We start from the raw sequence: 9,344 nt of genomic DNA, 5'->3' as shown, positions 1-9,344 counted from the left end.
ATCAAAACACTGATCATTTCAGATGAGATTGAAAAAACGTATCGCTAGGTTTTCTCAGAGGAGGGCTATGATAGAAATGTGCATTGTCCATCTTGAACATAATCAGAATTATCAGCTAATAAGGGTAAATCTCCATACTCTGGTGCACTGGAGGGAGCATCTGAGTGGTTTCCACAGTAGTACCTTGACAGGCTGTAGAAAATTCTGATGGAATCAAGTCCTCATGTTCTGATATCAAAGATTTTGCATTTATATTTTTTGTATATATTTTATAGTTTTCACATGATTTGATATAATTGTATTGATTAGTTTGTTAAATTCACATACTTTATCTGTTTGATTATTGTCTTATTTAATACAGTATATCTTCAGTTTAAACCATAACCGCATGCTGTCCACTCAAGTGGACATCTGAAAATATCTTTGAAAATTTTGTAAAAATAAAAAAAAATAAAAAATAAAAATCAATTCTTGTTTTTCATGCCCTAAGAGCAATAAAAACACATAGGAAAAAAAATCCTGACTGAGGTTATCATAATTCATGCATGAAAGGGTTAATAACCTGAAGGCTAACATATTCATATTAAAAGCTAAAAAAAAAAATTTGATTTCAGGCCTTTAATTTGTGTTCCGAATAGGAACGAAGGTCTTACGGGTTTGGAACGACATGACATGAGGGTATGTAATTCATGACAGAATGTTTATTTTTGGGTGAACTATCCCTTTAAGGGTTGCATGAGGTAGAATTGTATCAAGTTCACAGCACATTTTCACATTTATTATCAAATAATTACACTACCATTCTAAAGTTTAGGGTTTAGTAAGATTTTAAAAGTAATTTATTCCTGTGATTATTCAGCACCATTACTCATATGATCCTTCAGAAATCATCCTGATATGCTGATTTGATGCTCAGTATTATGAATGTTGAAGATTTTTCTGCTTAATGTTTTTGTGGAAACTGTGATACATTTGTTTTCAGGATTTCAGGATTTTGATGAATAGAAAGTTGAAAAGAACAGCACTTATTTGAAATAGAAATTGTTTGACACATTTGAAATGTCTTTACTGTGACTTTTGATTTAATGCATCCTGTAGAGTCCAGATTAAAACTAATTAAAAATTACTTTCTTTTAAAAAAAAAAACTTTCTGACCCTAAACTTTTAAATGGTGGTGTATATACGTTCACCTTATATGCACGGACAAAAACCGTATTGTATTGTTATATTGTATTGTTTTACAATATAAACAGCACCTAAACCTCAGATTTGAACCTAAATGAACCCTAATGTACGATCTCACATCGTGCTATACACATAACCTTAAACCATGTGGTTAGTTGAGGAGAGATGTTCTGTGACTTTTCTAAGACATCAGACTTGCGGGTTTCACATGGTAAATGATAAAATGGGTGGGGAAAAAAGCAGCATATAGTCCGTCTCAATAGTCCGTCTTCCAGTGCACTGAAACATATGAATCCCACAATGCACCGTGAAAAACAGGGAGCATCAGTGCTCACTATGTTCCCTTAACAGAAGTTCTGAAGAGGGAAACATAAATCGTGTGAGCTTATACAAAGACAAGTGAAAGATATGGTTTCACTTTATTTTGATGGTCCCTTTAACACATTCTGTTGACTATAAGTAACATCACACCTACATGTCTACCTACTCTCATTAGAGTGTTAGACTGGTAGGGTTAGAATAAGTTGACATGTAGTTGCAAACAAAGTTACTTATAGCCAGTAGAATGTCTGTTGGAGCATCACAATAAAGAGATGATATTAGACAGTCTACTAATACTCTAATCAGAGTTAGTTGACATGTAGTTGCAAAGTTACTTACAGTCAAAATACAAACCATCATTTTTTTCATTATATTTCAGCATAAACATACATCGCTAGACAGGTAATGAACAATCTCGCTAACATGTATAATTTATTTACGGCTGACATGTTGCATGTATATGTAACAAGCAAATTATTTAGCATAATGTACTTTAAAAAAAAAAAAACATTTTAAAAAATTGTCAGAAAGATATCAATTCTGCTGTTGTTACAAATATCAGGAGTGATGTTGTACAATGAGGATGTTGGCATGTCGGCGGAAATAGGGTCATCAGTGTCCCAATGTGTAGTGAGCAGGGTCCTTACCAGTGACCGAATCTGTGTATACGATATACATATTCACAACCTAGGAAGCTAGGGAGCAGATTGAGACGCACCCTTACACTGAAGGAGGAACCTGAGTCAAATCTAGAGACCAGAATATCATAGAGACTTGAGTGTGGGCTCTTTTAAATTTGGACAGCAAATAACCACCAAGCAATGCCCTAGCAACCATCCAGAACACCCAACTCCCTATCAAACACTTACAATAGCAATAGCAAAATACCCTATAGCATTGTGGTGCCAAGTTAAACACCACCATTCACATTATTATTTTTCAGGTTTGGTGTCATTTTTGTAGCCTGTCTGATCTTGGAAAAATCAAACTGCCTTATTTCCCTGACAAAGTGCAATGATTTGTTTTGACTCTCACAAGATTACTCAAAGTCTACGCGAGCCAGCGACAGTTAGCATTTCTCAGTAAACTTCTGCGACAAACACACCTCACTGCTGAGCAGGGCTTGTTTTTAACCAAAACAACTGATCGCCATTCAATTTAACCGATATTAGCAGCCAGGGACCAGAGTTGACTAATTTACTCCTACTCTGATGTACAAACATTAGCAACTCTTCTCTTTTTTTAGATTGGACCTGGTAATGTCTTCACCTCCCACTCCTGTACAGCTAAATGAAAGGCTTCTGTGGCTAAATTTCCCCCAAGTTCCTCCCACTCAAGTCTAACATCATTAGATGTACTTTAGGGCAGATATTGTTTCCTATCAATTCTATTCAAACGAAACGCGAGCTCACAAGCATCGTTATGAGGCAGCTAATAAAATCATACAAGGTGTTTATGTATGCAGGATTCTCAGGAAAGGGTAATCGTGCAGCTTATTAAAAGTGAACTTGCCTAGAGGCTTTCTGAGCAGGACCGACACTGTAGCTTCTGTCACCGGTGAATCAGATGACAGTCGCTGAGCAGACAGGTCAAAGGTCACAGCTTTGCTTGCATGTTTATGGAAATGGAGCGCTAATGCATTTACAAAGCAAACATGCCAATGAACACAAAATGATTTTTTTTTTTACATTATAGCTATGGGGTGTTTTAAATGTGCATGCTCATATGACCTAAAATGCTGGAATATTTTTTAAGAACATTGGGATAAATCTTGAGTTTCATTATTGCCGTTTGTTAAGGCCAGTATCACTATTATTAATGCTCATTCGGATCCCTTTACCCTAAGTATTAAACTTTGAAACTTAACGTATCTCACACATCTGTACTGCAGATATGAATCAATCTCTGACTGTTGAAGAGGTTGTGCTTTTACTTTTCTAAGTCATCAGACTTGAAGTGAACTTTTACCTGACAACATTAAAACCCCATAGACTTACTGAAGGAGGGACCCCAGTCATATCTAGAAACCAAAATATCATTGATTTGGGCCAGTAAACAACACCCCAGCAACAACCCTGAACACCAGAGTATCCGCTTAGCAACACCATAAACCACCCAGAACGCCCTGACAACCATCCATAGTGGTCACATGTTTTGCACAATCTTTTGTCCAAAATCTAGTTTTTCTCATTTACAACCAGTGTTTACATGCAACAAATATTTTCATGCTATTTGATACTATAGTGTTCATACTATATAACATGCATATTTAAGTAATAACACCTAAACACCGAATTATATATAATAAATAATAATAATGAAGTGCATTTTGCAGGCAGCTCCATCAAATAATTACATACACAACCAGTCAAAATTTCATGAAATTCCAATCATGGAATTATTTTATTATTACATTAATTATTATGTTTTTGAAAGAAGTCTCTTATGCTCACAAAGGCTGCATTTATTTGATAAAAAATACAGTAAAAACAATAATATTGCAAACTATTCTTACAATCTATGTTAGTATATTTTTATTTATTAAGTCATTCATTCCTGTGATGCAAAGCTGAATTTTCAGCATCATTACTCCAGTGTTCAGTTTCACATGATCCTTCAGAAATCATTCTAATATGCTAATTGGTGCTTAGTTATGAGTCATTATTGGCGCTCAATTATTAATAATGGTTCTTGTTGTTATCAATGCTGAAAACTGCTTAATATTTTTGTTGGTGATTCATATTTACATATTATAGTGCCCCTATTATGCTATTTAAAAGTTTCCTAATGTTGTTCTGGAGTCTCCTGCGACAGGTTCACATGCATCAAAGGTCAAAAACTGTTTCATTTTCTCAGAAAATACATTTGCATATCATCACATTTTCAATGATTCTCAAACGACTCCTCAGATGAATCAATCCTTTCCTCAAGCTACTCTGCTCTGATTGGCCAGACAGCTCAGTTTGTTGAGATTGGTTTACCGCGTACCAGCGCGTGCCTCGAAAACCAAAATGTCCAATGCCATAACAACGTAATCTCTGCTTGTCCTGAGGCTTCTTACACCGTAAACTAAACACATTAATGAACAATGACGTTGATTCTACCATACGATTGCAAGTTCAATGATGAAACACTGGAAGAACTAGGCTATAGTTATTCAACCCGAACCTCCATCGCAAGGACGACTCGAGCAGGACGTTTCTCAGTGATACTCTACTCAGTTTGAGGTACATTATATGAGATGTTGCAACTGTAATTCCTCACCATCAGCATTAACAAGTGCATGTCCATCAACAAACTGATTATTTTACTAGTACTAATTTATTTACCGAGTATTTTTCTAATTTATTGCGGTGAACATGTGGAAACTGTATCAATAACAGTGCGTACATTAGGCGAGATGTATGAATAACTGATGTAACATAAATGTTGGTAAAACAAATCTTGCTCCAAGCTTAATCTTTCCTCAAAGTAGTGAGAACGACAGACAATCTGCATTAATAGACACAGTTATAGGTAATAGTGGCACACAAACTGATTAGCAGAAGTATTTCAGTAAGACAGTGATAACGTGAGTTAGCCAGTTAGCAGGAGACCTACACAAAATAAAACTCAAAACTAAGTATTTTGAACACCATCTTTCAAGAGCAAGCGGTTTGCGAATCATGCATTGAACTCTGAAATTTGAGAAGCAGTCGTCAGTGAAATAAAGGGAACACAGCAAAAGTTTAGGATTATACTGCTGTGATATCATGGTAAAGATAAATTTTAACCACTGATTATTCACATGCTCGTCCTTGGGCACTGAAAAAAATACTGGCTTTACCTTCACATTGTAGAGCACAGCGTCTTCTCGACATGATGCTATCCAGCATCCACAGGAATCAGCTGCAGATTTGAGCTTCAAGTTTTCCCTGGTGTCTGAGTCTGTTTTTTTTTTATATCGACTCCTACTTTTGAAAGACAATAACTTTAGATACGGTACACTTTCAGATTTAAAACTTTGCAGGATGTTTTCATTCACTTAGAGCTATGTTTCACACTACATGAAAGGTCATTTTCAAAAATCCATAATAGGGGCCCTTTAATAAAGTGGTAAATTATGTTTTTTTGCGCAAACAAAACACTTGCACTTGCACCTTTCTGGGGATTGAAAGCGTCAGTTGTGTAGCTAAAAATATCATCAAAAAGATCTTCATTTGTGTTCCAATTAAAGATGAACAAAAGTTTTAAGAATTTGGAACGACTAGGGGGCAAGAAATTCATTTTCATTTATCGGTGAACTAACTCTTTAAGGATTCTTTAGGATTCAAAACAGAAATTTAAAAAGTTTATTTGAAATAGAAATCTTTTGTAAGATTATAAATGTCTTTTCAACAGAATGCATCCTTGCCGAATAAAAGCATTCATTCACTTTACTCATTTTTTTATTTTACGTACCACAAACTTTGGAATGCTCGTGTTAGACAGACAGTTTCCAGAACAGTATTAAGAAGCAAAAACTGTTTCCAACATTTATAATAATAAATCTTAATTATTCCAAACATTTTACAGATTGTATATTAAGTATCAGTTGTTTGCTGGTATTTCACAATTATTATTTTTTTTATATTAGTATCAATGAAAAACGAAAGCTATGTTGTTCAGTGCAGCTTTTATTCAGTAATCTATTGCAGAATCAGGAAAATCCCATCAGTAGTGTTTGCTGATGGTCCACTGGCAGACTTCTCAGCAGTGTCTGTGGGAGGCCGGCTAGTGTGGGGATTTCCTCCTGTCTCCCACTCGACCAGCACCTCGCTCTGTCTGTCTCTCTCTCTCTCTCTCTCTCTCTCTCTCTCTCTCTTTATATATATATATATATGTGTATATACATCTGGCCTGCTTCTCCCCATCCTGCTCGCTGTGAGCCACAACAAAGCTTTTTCCGCCTGTTATTTCATCTGATTGCGACTGTATTGCTATCACGGGTGTAGAAATGGACACGTTTCTTGAAATTAGGTCAACTGTGTCAGGAAACTGATTTTAGAAACTTGCCTGCCTCTATTATTAGAGACGTTACACAATGTCTTGAAGTCAAATGGGTAATGTTCAAACCATTCAAGGGCCACAACAGAAAGGATAAAAATAAAAACTGTAAAATGATGATCTTTACTCTTTTAAATTGCAGATAGGATACGCCAGGAGAAATTGTTCCAGTGTGGACTTGGCTGTATGAATTTATTTCTAAGATAGCTAAGCTTTTCTTTGATACTTCATTTGGCTTGTATTGTAAATGTCCACATGATCATAATAGTGGTCGATGCTCCAGTGTGGACAAACACAGTACATGAGCTGCTCTATAAAGCACTGAAAATCCTCAGTCCAAGAGTCAAAGCCACGTTTTACTTCACTCTTCCTAATGCTAAGACAAAGCTTAAACGAAACACATCCATCTATTCAGTCAATCAGATTTATTTTGGATCCTGAGGAAAATTTTCATATTCATAATATTTCATTATCACCGCTAGTCAGTAGAGTTATGACTGCAATAATACCAATAGCTCTGTGAATGAATCTTTTTCAAGTGCAATATGAAAAAGCTGTTTATGGAGTCATTAACCTTATAAGTGATATTAAGTACAGGAAGATTTTTCCCTCGACAAAAAGGAAGAACGATAACTTAGACTGACAGACTTTAAATAGAATGATATTATTAATTTGCTGGGTTGAGATTTGTGAAAATCGCAATTTGTCAGATTTCAGACTCTCAGACCCAGAGGAGAACTAAATGATTCATCTTGGTTGATTATCTCATATTGCCAAATAACTCACAAGCCAGTTCGGTTAGCCAATCAGAGCGGCTGTGACAAACACTAGATGTTTCCATTGTTTGGATTTCGTCATTTTTTTTATGCCCTTGTTTGGAAAGAAATAACAGTTCTGTGGAAAGAATCCTATATTTCATTTTTAAAAGTCATTGATGGGGGTGCAGCGTTCAGAACATTGTTAACATTCTTAAACACTGACATTTAAACTAAAATGTGATGACTGAATTATATTGCTAAAAAATGAAAATTCTGTCATTAATTACTCACCCTCATGTCGTTCCAAACCTGACTTTCGTTCATCTTTGGAACACAAATGAAGATCTATGATGAAATCTGAGAGCTTTCTGTCCCGCCAATGACAGCTTCACAAATGACACTTTGACGCTTCAAAAAGCTCATAAAGGGATCATAAAACAAATCCATCTGAAAAACCAATGAGGTTTGTTCTCGCGTGTCAAGCAGGTTCGGTTGAGCTTCTGTTCGCTGATCAATGTTATATGTGATTAAAAGCCTAAATTCAATCGGTTCGTCATATAAAGCCATCAAGTCTCTTCAGAAAATTTAGACTAATCGATCCAAACGATCTATTTATGAACTTTTTGAAGCGTCAAAGGCTCAGTTGTGTAGCTGTCATTGGCGGGACAGAAAGCTCTCAGATTTCATCAAAAAGATCTTCATTTGTGTTCCGAAGATGAACGAAAGTCTTATTATTTTAATATAAAATACTGTTGTAATGAAAATTTGGGTCCTTAATAGGTTTTTTTTAAGTTATAAAGTCAATGAAACCCTCAGCCTAAAAACCACAACATAACACGTCATTTATTCTTGAATAATTGCTGCTCAGTTGTCAGGTCATTCATAACTCTCAGTCTGTCTGTCATCACCCTGGTGACCTCTGACATCATCACCATCACATGTAGTACTATTATAAAAATAGATTAATTCAGACGTCATTAGTTGGCTTTTGTCTCTATTTTCGTGACCATAACTAGAATTATGAACAATGAATGAATGTGTGAAACCTAAAATCAAAGTCTAAATGGAGTGGCGTTTCAACACGTGCTCCTCATCCGGTGTATAACCCTTTGAGAAACTTGTGAGAAAGCTGAACACCTGACAGCGGTGAGAGCTGTCTGCTAGTTTAACATGTGTAAGAATATTTGTCAGGCACATTAGCTCACCGTGGGGTTCCCATTGTGTGTAAGGGGGAGGCCTTCAAAACCCCCATCACATTCCCTTTCTGTCTTTTAGGGCGCTCTGTGTAGGAGGCTATGTGGGATTCCCCATACAAACAGCTCCAAAAAGCACATAGGAACCTGCCTCTGCTCGTCGACAGAAGACCCGCTCTAAGCAGAATCCTTCGTGACGGGACAGAGGACAAAGAGAGCGGCTGAGGAGCGCAGTCAGAGTGTGGGCTGACACATTCTGCTCCGGAGTAGCCGGGGGTCTTCTATAGCTCGGCTGGCTCATCATTACTTTTCAGGCCGGGCTTCAGCCAGGTGAAAGAGGTGACGGGCCGTCCTCCTACACGCGGATTCCAGTGGACACTGGGCACGCTCTCTCACGGCTGTCAGCTCTGGTGACATGCTGACAGAAGAAGAGCGACAGGAAGTGCAGGGACTGCCACACACACTGTAAAAGTGATCAGCTGACTTCACTTCAAAAAAAAAAAGTCAGGAAACCCGTTGCCTTAAAATTATTAAGTAATACACTTCATGCGTAGTTGAAAAAATTAAGTTGAGGCATGAGGCTTGCTTAATCATTTTAAGTCAACTGATCCCTTTTTTACTGCACTATAGTATATCGTCTACAATGTTTTGACATTGTTCCATAATAAATGTTTTAAACAGTGTTGTCACATACAGTAAGTTATGATGATATAAGCTATCTTGCCAGGAAAGTACATAAAAATGTCTGTACATTTGGCACTGATCAGACCATATGAATTGCAGCACATCAGTTCAATAGTTTGAGGTCTGTTTGATTTTTTGAAAGAAGTCTTATACGCTCATCAAGGCTGTACTTATTTGA

Source organism: Scardinius erythrophthalmus (genome assembly GCF_964197995.2).
Source record: "Scardinius erythrophthalmus genome assembly, chromosome: 18".
Lineage (NCBI taxonomy): Eukaryota > Metazoa > Chordata > Actinopteri > Cypriniformes > Leuciscidae > Scardinius > Scardinius erythrophthalmus.
Note: the sequence above shows the minus strand (reverse complement) of the source record.